This window comes from Nipponia nippon, unplaced genomic scaffold (assembly GCF_047370975.1).
Source record: "Nipponia nippon isolate SJK-2023a ecotype South Korea unplaced genomic scaffold, ASM4737097v1 scaffold_25, whole genome shotgun sequence".
In the NCBI taxonomy this organism is placed as follows: domain Eukaryota; kingdom Metazoa; phylum Chordata; class Aves; order Pelecaniformes; family Threskiornithidae; genus Nipponia; species Nipponia nippon.
The window spans coordinates 6,194,545-6,208,680 of NW_028262342.1; the positions used below are offsets into that span (position 1 = coordinate 6,194,545).

The window sequence follows — 14,136 nt, forward strand, 5'->3', positions numbered from 1 at the left end:
GCGGGTTCAAACAGCCAAAATCAGAGCCTCCCCCAAAGTTCCCACCCACTGAACTCCCCCATTTTGCCCCGGGCTCCCCACAGCCCTTAAATATATTTGTTCCCAACACGATGCCCTTCCCCGTACCCCCAAACCGGCGCACTGCCGGTGAGCGCTGCTCGCTGCCTGCCGGGAGCGGGACGGTCCGGGGGCACGGCCCTCGCCCTGCAGCGAGCTGGGGCACTCGGGTGCCTAAGAACCAGCAGGTAGCTCGAGTGCAAGCCAGGAAAAGGAAAGGAGAGAAACCACGTTGGTATTTCACGTTGTTTAAACAAAGGCTGAAGATGGAGATGTGTGCTTGCCAGCTGGAGAAGGATCAGAATCAATAGGGTAAGAATATGCTGCTTGGAGATTCAGGCCAATTGCTTTAAAAACTAATCAAAAGTGCCTAAATACACGGGGACATGTTTCATGTTTTTTTTCACCATGAAAACAGATATTTTTTAACAGATACTCAGCTGGGCACTGAAAGGGGGAAACTGAGGCACCGAATGGGGCAATTGCACAAAAGCCACCCTGCAATACCAGGCATGGAAAGGTTTCATATCCCAGACCTTGCCCACCACGCTGTCCGACCTGCGGAGCTGCTGACACGGCTCCCATTGCTGGGAAGCACGAAAACCTTCAGCAAATCTGGTGAGTATAAATTTTGCTCTCAGCCAAGGGACTTTGTTTGTTGAATTTTCTTCCTGCAGGAATTTCTTTCAGTGTCCAAGTTTCGAATCAACCTTCAAAGACGTCCTTTTAAATTTTTAAGACGCAACAGGCTGCAGCCTTGAACGTGGCTCTGGGCACTGAGCGCTCGGTTTATTCTACGTCTGGAGCAGAATCTGGCCCTGCTCTTGCAGACGAAGGGGATGATGGAGGGTGGCCATGGAGCAAACCTGTTCTCACGGCTCTTGTGGGCTTGGGGAGATCCCGGTTTCAGTGCCCCTGCCGTGGGCTGCTGCATCCCAGTCATCCCGGTCCCCTGATGCCACGTCCCTTCGGTTTCTCCCCTTTCCCGGCCATGGCCCATTTGTTCTGTAACAGAAATACCGCTTTGGTCTGGCGGAGGTAGGAGAGGAAATGTTTGAGCATGAAAGCACCGGGAGACAGAGCCAGGGCTGCAAGAATGGCCCGTCTCGACCAAGGGCAACACAAGGGACGGCCATCGAGCGGGTAAACACAGAGGAATGTGGTCCCCAGCGAGCCCGGAGGCTGCGTCCCACCAGCTCATCAGGCACAGCGAGGTTTCGGCACCCGGCCATGCCCCGGTCACTCCGGCCATCCCGGCAGGGAGTCGATTGCAGCCATGCAGACACCCCAAATGAGGAAACATGGAGAAAGGCAGCAGAGGGTTTAAGAGGAGGACGTGAGCAAAAAAACCCCGTTATAACCAGTGGCTCCATCGTCTCCAGCTGGGAAACGTTAGTAGACACAGCGAGCACCCGCATCCCTCATCCTCCCCGTCCTCCCACCCATCCCAGCCAGACCCCTCGCGCACCACGTCGGGGGGCTCGTGCGTGCGAGCGGCTCGCATCAGGTGCGGTTGAAGGAAGCATCCCCTTCCCCTGGCAGGAGGTCCCTCCCTGAGCCTCACCACACTGACTTCCCCGGCCATCTGCAGCTCGAGCTACCGCAGCATCTCCGTTCCCCCTGGCCCGACGCGGAGGGGACAGCCCCAGGGGATGTCACAGCACCAAGGGCTGGCGGTCCCAGCCCCAGGGGTTGCAAGAAGGGGAATTTTGCAGAGCAAGGCAGCACGGGAGGCTTCTCAAACACAGCCGAGCAAAGGGCTGTCCTCAAAGCAGGCTCACCTTCCCCACACCACAGCCTGGCCTCCTCAGGAATAGCAGCTTAAAATGGTTTTTTGGCCAGAGGGAGATGCTTATTCTTTATGTTATCCCAGCATCAGCCACCCCATCCCAAGCCGAGCCTCCACTGCTTGGGGCTGTAAAAACACAGATGATTTACGGCACAGCGGTGCTTTCTGACAGCCAGATCTTAAAACTCCCTTCGGAGAGCTAAAAAATTTAATTTCAGAAAAGGGGGGGGGAAAAAAGGAGCAGGAAAGCTGAGATGTCCCCACGGCCACTTGGTCAGAGCAGCATGTGCTCTGTGCAAAACACCACATCTCAGGCGTTTGGCAGTGAAGCCTTGCAAGCCAGCCGTGCTCTCCATCAGCAGCCACCAGTGTCGTGGGAAGGAGCCACTGAGCAGGGACAAGGGGAGCCCAGAGGTCCCCCCAAAATGATGGCTAGCGGTTTGGGATGGACCCATTCCCCTGGGACTGTGATGGGAGGGTGCTGCGCTGCCCTTCGGGGGAGCCACGGCTCTCCCGGGGCTCTGCGTGCCGCCCCCTCCACAGGGTGTTGCCACTGGCATCGGGTGGCCACTGGCCTGGAAAATTACACTCGCTTTCCCCCAAACCTCGCCGGGAGCCGGGCACAGGCTCCTGCCCATCCCAGCCCCGGGCTGCAGCCCCCTCCGCCCCGGGGGGAGCTCACAGCAGCCTCCGCACACGAGAGCCAGAGAGCGTCACCGTGAGCCTGGGAGAAACGCTTGGCTCCGAGCAAAGCTCTGGAGGGGGAAGTGAGCGAAGGGGAAAAGTATGTTGCTTTGTAATGCATGGATCCCGCTCTCACGTTGCCGAGATGCTGCACTATGTGCTTCCTCCCCCCGGCTGCACGTGGGGCAGGGGCAGAGCATGCCGGCTCCATGCCCACATTTCCATCTCCAGCAAACATCTGGGAACACCTGGGAACGTGCTCTGTGAGCATGGCAGCTGCTGAGGGGACACGTGGAAGGTGCTCAAAGCCCCCGTTGAACAAAGCAGCCCCCAGCCCAAAGCACTCCAGAGGCACGAGGACGTGCGGGTTCAGCTTGGTGCTTGCCCAGGGAGGGCGTTTGCATCACTTTGGTCACCCCAGCACACAGCGAGGGAGGGAGGGGAGAGGAGGAGGTGGCCTGCATCCCTCCCGTGCAGATATGCTCATCCCAAATACCTGACCCTTCTTCCCAGGTGCGGCCTGGCCTCTCCATCCATCCCTGAGCATCTCACACTGCTTGAACTGGGGAGCAAAACCCCCGTGGACCAGGACACGCAGCTTCACCAGCACAGATGGACAGAGACGGGGCCAGGCTGGACAGAACAAGCTGCACTCGCTCCCAAGTAAGAAATGCAGCTGAAAAGGCAGCTGACCTCTGCCCCAGCCAGGTGTTTAAAAGAAAAGAGAGGAAAACCAAGAAATAACCCCTGTTTTGAGCACAGCTGCTGCTTTGGTCATTAAACCTATGGGCAAATCTCCCCTGGAGGAGAGCCTCATGCGTCGGGTGCCCGAGCCCAGGCGCTGCGGCAGCCAGGGAAGGGTTAGGGAATGGAAAACACCCGTGAGCCGCTCGCCCTCGGCGCTGGCTCCTGGTGCAGACACAGCAGAGGAACACGAACCCCACCGCAGCGCCTCAGCTTCCCGCCCGCAGCCGTAAACCCCTTTCCGCTCGGGTTTTGCCAGAGACGTGACACTGCGTGAGGAGCCAGCGAGTGCCACAAGACAGCTTAAATCAGGACGGTCCCAGGGGCTCCTGCCCAGAGCCAGGCACGGCCGGCGGCCGGTCCTACCCCCCATCACAGTCTGAGCAGAGGGTGCGGGGAGGGGAGAAAGGAGGATCCTCATTCCCATCATCCGCAGGGGAAACTGAGGCAGCAGGGAGCTCTGCGCTCACAGGGCCATGGAGCCAGCTGCCTTTTCTGTTTAGACAACCCATAGTATTTCCAGAGTCATGCAAAGCTTTTATTTTTATTTCTTTTCAGCCTTGGCACAGAGGGGCCGACACACGCACACCAGTCTGAGAGCGCTCACATCCCAGCCCCGAGGCTTGTCCACATCCCTGGCACAGAGCACACCGCCCTCGCCCACCCCCTCCCCAGCCTGATGGCACCCACTCCATCATCCCCATCCTCCCAGGAAAGAGGCCAAACTGGAAGCAATGGTCCCCCCATAGGGAAGGAGCAGTCCTTCCAAGAAGGGCTGAGACTCAGCAAACTCATTGCTGGGACAGCCTGGAGGAGCCTTGGTCCCTGCGCAGCGAAAGGCAAAGTGGAGGGAGGGAGTGCAAGCTCTCTGCAACAGGGAGCAGCCCAGCAGTGGCAACTGGCATCGTGGCACGTGGGGACCCGGTCCCCGCTGCCCTTCACGGACGGGGTGACAGCAGGACAGGCCCTGGCCCCAGCAGTGGCCGTAGCGTGGCTACCGGCTCCACTCCCTGTGCCACGGCCACTGAGCCCCCCACCCTCCCTGCATCCCCCAGCCCCTTCCTACCCCACCTCCCATCTCCTGTGCTGTTCTCATGGCTGCTTTAAGTGCAGGGAGGGGATACAGAATTCATCAAACCTCACATTTCTCAGGGATTAAATCATCCAACTCATTTCTCCGAGGGAGAGAAGTCCAAAACCCCCCCTTTTTTTTTTTTTCCCCTGCAAGGCTGAGCAGGCGCTTATTAGCTCTTGGCAGCGGGGCCGAGGGCTGCTGAGCACATCAGCTCGCAGCCGCAGCACCGGGGGCCGAGCATCACCGCGGGCCCTGGGAACCGTGCCTGCACAGGGCAGCGGTGCGGGAACCGGGGGCCCCTCCTTCCCCTGGGGTCCCCCCAGCACAGCCCCTGCCCTCTCTGCTGGGCTGCAGCCCCCAGGCTTGGAGGCAGCAGAGCCCGGTGACACCCAGACTGGCTTCTTGCCACTGGGACCCCCAGAGAAAACAACCCCCCGTTATTCCCCAGCTGGGCAGCTCCAGGCATGGTACAGCTATGAAAAATCCTGTCTCTCTGCTCCTGCAATATCAGGGCTGACATTTTAAATAAGCAAAGACAAAAGTGATTCCAAGCTCCCCAGGGAGGCTCCCAGGCCTTGTGTGTCGCCGTGGGGCTGTTCTCTAGGAAGCGGTAACTCGCAGCCTCCCCCAGTAACGCTGCTCCATCTCAGGGGCTACATCCCACTGCTGATCCCACAGCTGCCTCCAGTGCTCTGCTGCCTGCTTTGCAGAAGGGAAACTGAGGCACACGCCCAGGGAACCAATTTGGGAGCAAGAAGGCGGCCCCCTGTACCCACCCTCCCCCAGGGCCTGCAAGAAACCTTGCAAGGCTCCAGCACGTCAAGCTCTCCCAGTGCTGGCTGCTTTGCTGCAGCCCTTGGAAAGCGAGGAGATCCTCTCCCTGCTCCTTATTAGCTCCAGCAGCTTGCCCCGTGGCTGAACCAGTTCTTATTGGTGCCGGGTTTAGCAGAACATTATGCTGGCAACAAAACATTTTGGAGCTGAGTGAAGGAGGTCTTCTGGCTGGTGGTTTCCCTCGCCCCAGCACAAAGAGCCACTGCCCCGTCCCCAGCACGGCCGGCCAACCCCCCCAAGCCACTGGAGAGGGGACCCTGCACATCCATCACCTCCCAGCCAGGGGCTGCAGCTGGAGCAGGGCTGGGATGGCCTTTGCCACCCCCCTGGCACCCCATTTGTTCCACCCACAGACCCCTTAAATCCTCAGGGGAGCAATTGACCCCCAGGGATAAACGGTGCCAATCTGGGGACCCACTTTGCGTCCACTCTGCCCTTCCCATGGCAAGAGGACAAGACACCAAGGGTGACCCCCCCATCCTGCCCCGCATGGGAGCTCCCCGGTGCCCCCCAGCACAGGGAGGGGACCGCCTGCACCCCGAGCCCCACTCACAGCCCGCCTGCCCCACGAGAGCGCACGCCGTACCGCGGCCCCGCGCACTCCCTGCGATGCTTTGCTCGCTTCTTGCTCTCTTGCAGCGCTTTGCAGATGGCCCCGCGCTGGCACCCCAAGCCCTGCAGCTGCCTGCCCACCAGCAGCCACGCTTTATTTAGCTTTTAGTAAAAGAGAGGACAGCTTTCCCCCCTCCTTCTCACTATTCACACGAGGCATGTCTCCCACGGGCTCAGCCAGGCACGGCATGCTCCAGACCACACTGGCAGCAGGGATGGGGGGTACTGCACTGGAGAGGCTTCCTCCAGCCACGACAGCACTTTCAATGGTGGAAGGGCTCTTGGTGTCAGCTGCCAGCGTTGGTTAAAACAAGAACAAGGGGGTGATTCAATGAAACTCCAAATGAAGCACACTGGAAACCATGAAAGCAAATATTTTGAGCCGAACGCACAATTAGCCGGTGGGACCCATCACCACAAGATGCCGCTCAGGCCAAGGGTTTAGTATGGTTTTAAATAAATACATAATAAAATACATAAAGGACTGCCCACACGTAGGGAGATGGGGGCATTGGGGTGGCAGGAGTCGATGAAGACAAAGACTTGGACAATCCAAAAGGCCTTGGGAATGCCGAAGGAGCCACCAGGCTGCCACGGACATCTGCCCTGCCTTCCTGGGTGCCACACGGCCGTCGCTGCTGGCCGGGGCTGGCTGTGCCCCTGGGCAGCCCCTGCAGGGGTGGAAGCAGGGGGTGCCCCCCATGCAGGTGCCCCGAGCCCTGCGGCTGCGCAGCGGAGCCCCAGGCCGATGGCCTCCATCACCTCCCTCGCATCGTCTGGGCTTCGCCGCCAAGCTGCTGTTTGCAATGGAAACACCTAGGTCGTGTCTGGTCCTCCCTTGGGTTTGGCCTTCAACCTTCCCTCCTCCTTCTGGTCCAGTATTTTTCCTCTCCGAAGGCAGGAGCCAGCCGGGCGCTTTCCTTGCATGACATCAACTGCCTCGGGAGCCCGACTGCTCCCCCTGCGCTCCCTGGGCAGGGGGCACCCGCCACCAGAGTCCCCACCGGGGACAGGGCACACCCCGGGGGCTGCTCCATCCCAGAAATTAATTGGGGTGTTGCTATTTAGGGCTAACGGACCTCTATGGTAAAACCATCCTCGTGCTGGCCAGCAGCCCCCACTGGAGAAGGGATGGTTGGGGAGAGCCTCGTAATTGCTCCTTTTTATTAATAAATATTCTCCTCCTATGCAAAAGCGAAACATCATGGAGAAATTTCTACAGCAAGCTGATATAACAGTGCATCACCCTGGTGGAAACAATGCTGTCCCTTCAGCTATGGGAGCTCCTACAGCAGCCCACTCAGCTGTCCCCAGGGAAACCCCAGCCCAAGGGACCGTCACCTCCAAAAGCACTTCAGCCACAGCCACAAAAAGCACTTGAGATGTCCCGAGCTGGAGACGGAGCCGTACACCTTAGGTGGGGAGATCTCCTACGTGGAGACTGCACCGAGCACGGGGTGTGTGAGCTGCTCCCAGCAGCATGGGGTGCAGCGGTCCCCAAGGTCCCCGCGCTAGTGTCCTCCTCCGTGCGTAATGGGGAGGCGAAACCAGAGAGCACAGATGGGCTGGGGGGACCAGGGACGATGGACGCACAGGCCTGATCTGGGGAGTAAACTCCGTGGCCCCATTGTATTATAGCATGTTACAGCCGGTGCAGATTTGCCTATATGGCTTGGCAGCGTGTGAGCAGAAAACAGGCCTCTGTCAAAACCCCAGAGATATTCAGAAACTGCTCCAAATATTACAGCTATAAATTCAGCTCATTTTTCTAACTGCTAGGAGCTGCCAGGGGCTTTGACTTAATCCATCTGTGCCTAACCTTTGTGCCAGAGCCCTGCAGGCACCCGTCCCTCCGCAGCTCCTTGCCCGGGTCCTGCGTCACAGACCCCGGCTGCCCAGGTCCTGCCCGGCTGGCAGAGCTGCCTGCCCCGGGCAGCATCGCATCCCACCCCACCGAGCCTCCATCCGTGCTGTCCCACACCCGGACACCCTCAGCCCCCAGGGTCTGCCCTCGCCCCTCCTGCTGAGTTACCCCCTCCCTCCAGACCCACGGCCACATTTGCAGCGGCGTTGGGGCTACTCGGACACGCTCAGGCTGCAGCGGCTGATCCCTGACCCTTTCTGCCTCCCTTGCTCTCATCACGAAACCAAAAACCATTGCTTTGCCCAGCATCCTTTCTCCTGCTTTCCCCTTTGCAAGCAAATGCTCCATTTTCTCCTCTCAACCTCTTTCAAGGAATAAAGATCCTATGGGAAACAGGTCTCTTCCCTCCCCAAGAAATGACTGGTGAGGGTTTCCCCCTTCCCTGAGCCGGGTTGTTTCATTCTGACATTTGGCCATGCCCGAGCACCCTGCGTGCCCAGCCAGGAGCAGGGGGCGAATCCAGCCCCCTCCCGTGCCCTGCAGCGGGATGCACAGCGCTTGCAGGGAAGAGTTAACTCTTGCTCGTGGTCGCTGCACGTGGGTCAGCCTTTGAGCAGGAAAGCATCGGAGGCAGCATCAGATTTCCAAAACCATTCCAGGAGCGGTCCTCCAAGGGCTGTATCCTCACACCCCTCTCCCCATAAACACTTCCCTTCCACCCCGGGGAAGAGCAAGGCTGTAATTAACCCGGGATCATCCCCAAGCTTGGTAGAGCTGGGAATCATCCAGAACATGGACTCATCACCCAGCCCTTCCCCTGGCCACTCATCACCCAGATATTTGTGGCTCAGTTGTGCAAAGAGCTCGTTGTGCAAAGGGATGGAGCAGAAATTGGTTCAGCCATTCGCAAGGGGAGGTGGGCACCTAACTCCACCCTGGATGGGGGGTTCAGCATCTCCCACATAGAAGCAGCAGCACCAGGAGCTCTGGGACCCTGGGGCTCACCGCTCCCGTTTTGGGGGCACGAGCTGGCAGCGCTCAGGCAGCAAAGGGGGAAAGCGGGAAGAGGCGCTGGGTAACAGCCCTCGGTTCCCCTCCTTCAGCCCCGGCCTCTGCCTCGAAACGGGGCAGCAGCTTCCAGGGGACAGAGGTTGGCCGAGCACCCTGAGACCCCGCAGCTCCCGGCACGCATCGCTCCGGGGAGCCGAGCACTGCAAAAACTATCAAGTGCGGGTAAAAATCACATCCCTAAAAACAGTCTCGATTTCCCATTAAGGGCTTTACTGCAGGTAAAAATAGGAGTGAAATATTTTGATTGTATTGAAAAAAAAAATGTTTCCATCAACTCCAAGGGAGATTTTTCCAACAGTTCTGTTTTACGGGAAACATCTTATTTTTGTTTTTGTATTATTTTGGAGTGGGAAAAAAAGCAGAATATGGGGCCTTTCCAGCGAAACTGAAACCCCTGTTCCTGTCCAGCTCCAGCCACTGCTCTCACTCTCTTCTTTTAAACAGAGATCAACCAAGGCCCAGAAATGGAAAAGGCAACACACGGGGAGAGGCTGCTGTGACGAGGTTTCCGACTCTCCTGGCAGCACAGGAAATCTCATAATGAAAGTTGTCTTGGTGAAAATCCCAGCTTGGTTTAAACAAACTCCAGAGGCCCCAATAGTCAAGATTATCAATCACAGCCCAGGTCGGGCTCCAGGTTTGTTTTGCTGGCGGTGGTTTTGCTCTGAGTCTGTTTCTGCATGGAGCTGGTCCAGTCATTGCACAAGCTTCAAGATAAACTCTTCACAAACTATGATGAAAATTGGAAGCAAAGGAGATGAAGGGAAACAGCAAATAAATCAAGCTCCTCCTGTATTTTTCACCTAGCCAAGCTCCATCCCTTATCGCCCCGTCTCTCCCCACTTGCTCCCAGCCCGTCCCTGGCACAGCTCCACGGGCACAGCCTTTACGTTGCCTCCCGCAGCTGTTTTCCCTCCTTTGCTGGAATATCTTTCTCCTCTTTCCTTTCCTGTTTTTTTCAGGTGATCTGGGGTGAGAGGGAGCAGAAACTTTCCTGCGCTGGTGTCCCTCCGGACCTGCCCTTCCTGCTCTCGGAACAGGGCGACAGGCGCCGATGCCCATCGGCATCTCGGGCTCTTCCCCGTCTTTTCAGGCGAGGTTCAGCGAAGGGTGAAGCAGTGCAGTCACTCTCCAACCAAGTAGCTCTGCTCAGCAGCAGCCTGGTTCTAATTATTCCCCCAGACGGGTGTAAGGGAACAACAACCCCAAGCCTGGGAGGGTTTAACCCCTTCAAAGGAGGGAGAGCTGCACCTGAGCCCCCCATCCCCAGCTCCCAGGCTGGTCCTCCACCCACCAGCGGGGCCGAGGACGTGGAAGGTAAAGCTGGGGCTGGGCTAAAACAGGGGGTTTTCTGGAGCTTTGCATGGAGGATCTGTGAGGGCAGATTCTCGGTCGCTCCCTGAACCCAAGGTAGCTCCCAGGGCTCTGGGGAGGGAGGAGAGGGAGCAAGCAAGGCATGTTTGCAGGATTTGGGAGCTGGCACTGCAGGCAGCTGGAAGGGATGGACCTCATCCCTCCACCTCTTCAGTCCTGGGGTCCCCGTGCAAACCCACCGTGCCTCCCCAAAGCCTGGGCAGCACTTGGAGCCTTCCTCACCTCGAAGAGGATGGGGGGCTCCTGGCAGCCCCCTGCCACACTCCCGCATGGGCGAGGAGCCGGAGCAGCCTCCTCCCTGCATCCCACCAGCCGCCTGCCAGCGCAGCCCGAGATCCAGGGGTTAAATCCCCAGGCTGGTGAGTCAGAAAATCTTTGATGCAGCCAGAAGGAGCTGAGTAATTTGTGTATCTGCAGAGGTCACATTGCCTCTTCTCTTTTTATGTCTGTTACTCATGCTGCTCCTTCCCACTCTCCCTCTGCAGCCTGGACTCCCCTCTTCTCCCTCTTAAACTCACCAGCTCTTTTTACTACCGTTGCTATTAATTACTGGTATTAGAGGAGCCCCTGGCAGCAGCTGCCCATCCCACTTGGTGCTGATTCCCATTGAACGCAGAGCGGTGGCCGGTGCCAGAGCCTCCGCAGTCGGCGCTCGCCCCGCTCCCTTTCATCTCCCTCGCTCCTCCCGGGATATCCATCACTCTCCGCTCTGCGGTTGCAGCTCAGGCCTGAATGGCAGCATTTCTATAGGAGAAACCCTGCCGACAGCTCTGGATCTTGTTTTCCACAAAGTCACTTAACCCCTGAGCTGCGAGCCTCGCGAGGCAGAGGGGCACAGCCGTTTGCATCGCTGGTTTCGAGCCCGGTGCCTTGGCTGGGCATCGGTGCACATGCCTGGGGCTCTCCCGCGCTCCCACAAGCCGTGACAAACAGCAACCACAGCAATTAGCCACTGCAAAAATCAGAAACGATCTATAGTCGAGGCGGCGCATCTTAAAGCGCAGTATCTCCCAAGTAACAGTTTCAATAACCTCAGGTTGCTACAAAGCACCAGGGCAGCCAGAAAGACTTCCCTGCATTTAATCAAATCACTTCATTAGGTTGTTTAATAAGCAAGGGAGCTCTGGGAACACCGGGGTTTCGCTGCTCTCAAACAGCGTTTGGAGAAGGAATTTATGGCAGAGCTATTAAGGCCCAATCAATCTGCCTTTAATCCTCCCGCAGCCTCCACGCTGCGTAAAGCTTCCCCGCTCCCACTGCCCCGGGTGACATTCAGGCCACCCCACGCGCGGGGACGCTTCCCCGGGAGCTGCCCAAAGGGACGGAGCTGGTCCAGGCACACCATGAAACCGCCCTGACCACCGGCACCACCCCGGCGCTGGCAGACCAGCAGCAGGGACAGGGGTCTCTGCACCTGAACCAGGGATGAACCGGGGACTCCGCAGCACGCAGGGGGCCAGGGACCAGCGCTGAGCCCCGCTGGCTTCATGGGGCAGCGGAAGGGGTAACACATCAGAAAGCGCAGGAGCGGAGCTGTGCGGCACCTCACATGGCACATCCAAAGTTAATCGGGATTTTTCCCGGGGGTGTCAGCGCGAGAGCAGGTCCCCCCCATTAGACCCCACTGCCAAGAGCTGAAGTTATTTCCCTGCAGCACTTCGCTGCACGATCGTTATTCATGCTCCCTGCCCCTTGCGCTGCCTTTGCGCTTCAGGACAGCAACAGCAATTTAGCAAAGAGACAGCGACCGACGGGCAGCAATCGCTACACCCCTGCGGTGCCAGCAAGGTGCCTTTGTGGCCCTGGGGCTGGGACGGGAGCCTGGGGACGGCACCCCGCAGCCGAAGGGAGCATTTTCAGCCTGGGGATTGCAATCCCAGCTGCCGCCCGTGGGATAAAGCGGCTGCAAGAGCATGAGGCTGTGGCCAGAGACCCGGGTCAGCATATAGGGCTCCTGCCAGCCGCCGCTCGCGGGTCTTACGGAGAGCTCGGCGTTGCCAAAAACCTGGCTGCTTGCTCAGCCAGAGGCCAAGCTGTGTGGACAATCGGGCTAGCAGGGATTAAAGCTGACAGAGCCCCTCTAGCCTCTTCCTAAAAGAGAGGGGCACTTGAGCAGGCACCTCCTGAATGCCTTTCCCAGACCCACGGCCCCGAGGAGCTCACAGCACCCGCAACGTGCCGCTGCCATTCCCCGGTCCCCTCCAGATGAATTGCTTTGTATTTTCCAAATTGGGCCTTTGTGCTTCCTGCAGATTTTTCTAACCTCTCTGTCCTCTCTGGTATTTGCAAATCCTCCCAGTTCTGCATCCTCAGAGGATTTTGTGCATGTGTTATTTCCTCCCTCATCCAGAGAGCTCCCCAAGCCCAGTAAACACAGCCGGTCCCCGTGGACCACCACCGGACCTGCACTTTCAATCTTCTCTGACTTGCAGAGTCCTGAAAATCCTCAGATGAAGACACAAACATTTCCACAGCAAATTCAAGTCCATGAACCCCGAACATCTGCCAGCCACGGCTAAAATCCTCTGTGCACGACACCAAACCCCACCTGATGCCATCGACCACAGGCCCGCGTGTCCTCAGCTCCCAGCACAGCACCAGCGTGGCGTGGAAAGCGTGACCCTTGCTGGCTCACCTCCCGATGCCTCTGTGGTTCCCCCAGGCTTGAAAACTGGCTGGAATTGCTGGCTGAAGGTGCAAACGTTCATACCTCCATCCAGAAGTAACCGAGGTGCTGCTTGCAGCTCAGGGCATTTGATAACTCCCCAGCTAATGCAATCGCTTGCACTCAGTAATTACAGCTGCTTCTCACCCTGCACCTGGGAAGACCCGAGACATTGCTCGGAGGTCGGGTGTTCGCAGGCAATACCAGCTCCGGGTATCGCTGCGCCTTTCCTTTGATGGGTCAGACCTCAGCCTGACGTGCTGGCAGCTCACATCGCTTTTCCCAGCCCCTTGCTACCCTCCCCGGCCCCCTGCCCTCCGCCAGCATCACGCCTTGTGCCGGGAAGCCCCGTCCCCAGGTGGATTTTCTTCCCATGGCCCTCAGCCTCCAAAGGAAACCTTGGGAAGTTGTCAAAGCAACATGCCTCAGCCTCATCTCATTTCTTCCCTTTCTTATTTTCCTTCTTAAGGGACAGTCCCTGCGGTGGCCACCTCAGCCTGCAGCCTGTCCCCAAGGAGCCGGGCATGGGCAGGATCTGGCCAGAGGTGCTTGCCCTGTCCCGGCGTGCACTGTGGCTGGCAAGCTGCGGCTGCAGAGCCCTGCCAGGCCTTCCACCCCAACAAGCACCAACATTTCATAATAAATACATAGCTCAGGGCTGGAAAATAAACGGCTTTCTGTTTCTCTCTGCCTGGGGAGTTCGGCTCTGATACTTTAATATTGCACATTTATTTTGATTGAAGCAGAAGCGGATGGAAGGCCGAGCCGAGCTGCCAACGCTGTAAAATCAGCTGTCAGGAGCCTTCCCAGAAGCTGCCGTCCTCCAGCCGTACCCACCACCGTGTTTGCCATGGAGGGACGGGCTGGAGCTGAGCCAGAGCAAAGCACAGGCAGCTCTGGAGGGCAGAGTCGCTGCCCCGGAGGGCATCACCACCCCAACATCTTCCCGCTGCCACAGCACCATCAAAAGACTGCCTTCTGCTCACAAGGGTGGATGCTAAATTGCAGCACGGCCAGAAAAAAAAAAAAAGATTAACCCCAAAATGGTGGAAATCTGCAGCCAGGGGGTCTCTGTTGGAGCTGAGCTGCAGCCGATGCGGGGACCGGCAGTGCAGGCAGGGGTGCCCCCGCGGAGGCACCACCCCGGGGTGTTCGGGCTCGGGGAAGGCGGCTGGGCTGTGCTCCAGCGCCAGGCAGCTCAGCTCTGCCCTGCAAGGGCTGGCTTGTTGCAAGAGGTCAACTGCACAAAGCGCTCACCCGTCACCCAGAGACCTCTCGCTCGGGTGGCACAGCCTGTGGTACCCATCAGAAACGGGCACCGAGGACCCACCAACTCAGTGCACCCACGGAGCCGGTCCCCCAGCAGG

The 14,136-nt window shown here is 58.3% G+C and overlaps 1 long non-coding RNA gene across 1 annotated transcript; it reads right to left on the bottom strand.

The window, feature by feature from the left end:
* Positions 1-289: 289 nt before the first annotated feature.
* LOC148055274 (uncharacterized) lies at positions 290-12,810 on the bottom strand. Its single transcript, XR_015705754.1, has 2 exons — positions 12,740-12,810; positions 290-1,062 (listed from the first exon to the last, which is right to left on the bottom strand). It is a non-coding gene; the product is annotated as an uncharacterized LOC148055274 (long non-coding RNA).
* Between the last annotated feature and the right edge of the window lie 1,326 nt (positions 12,811-14,136).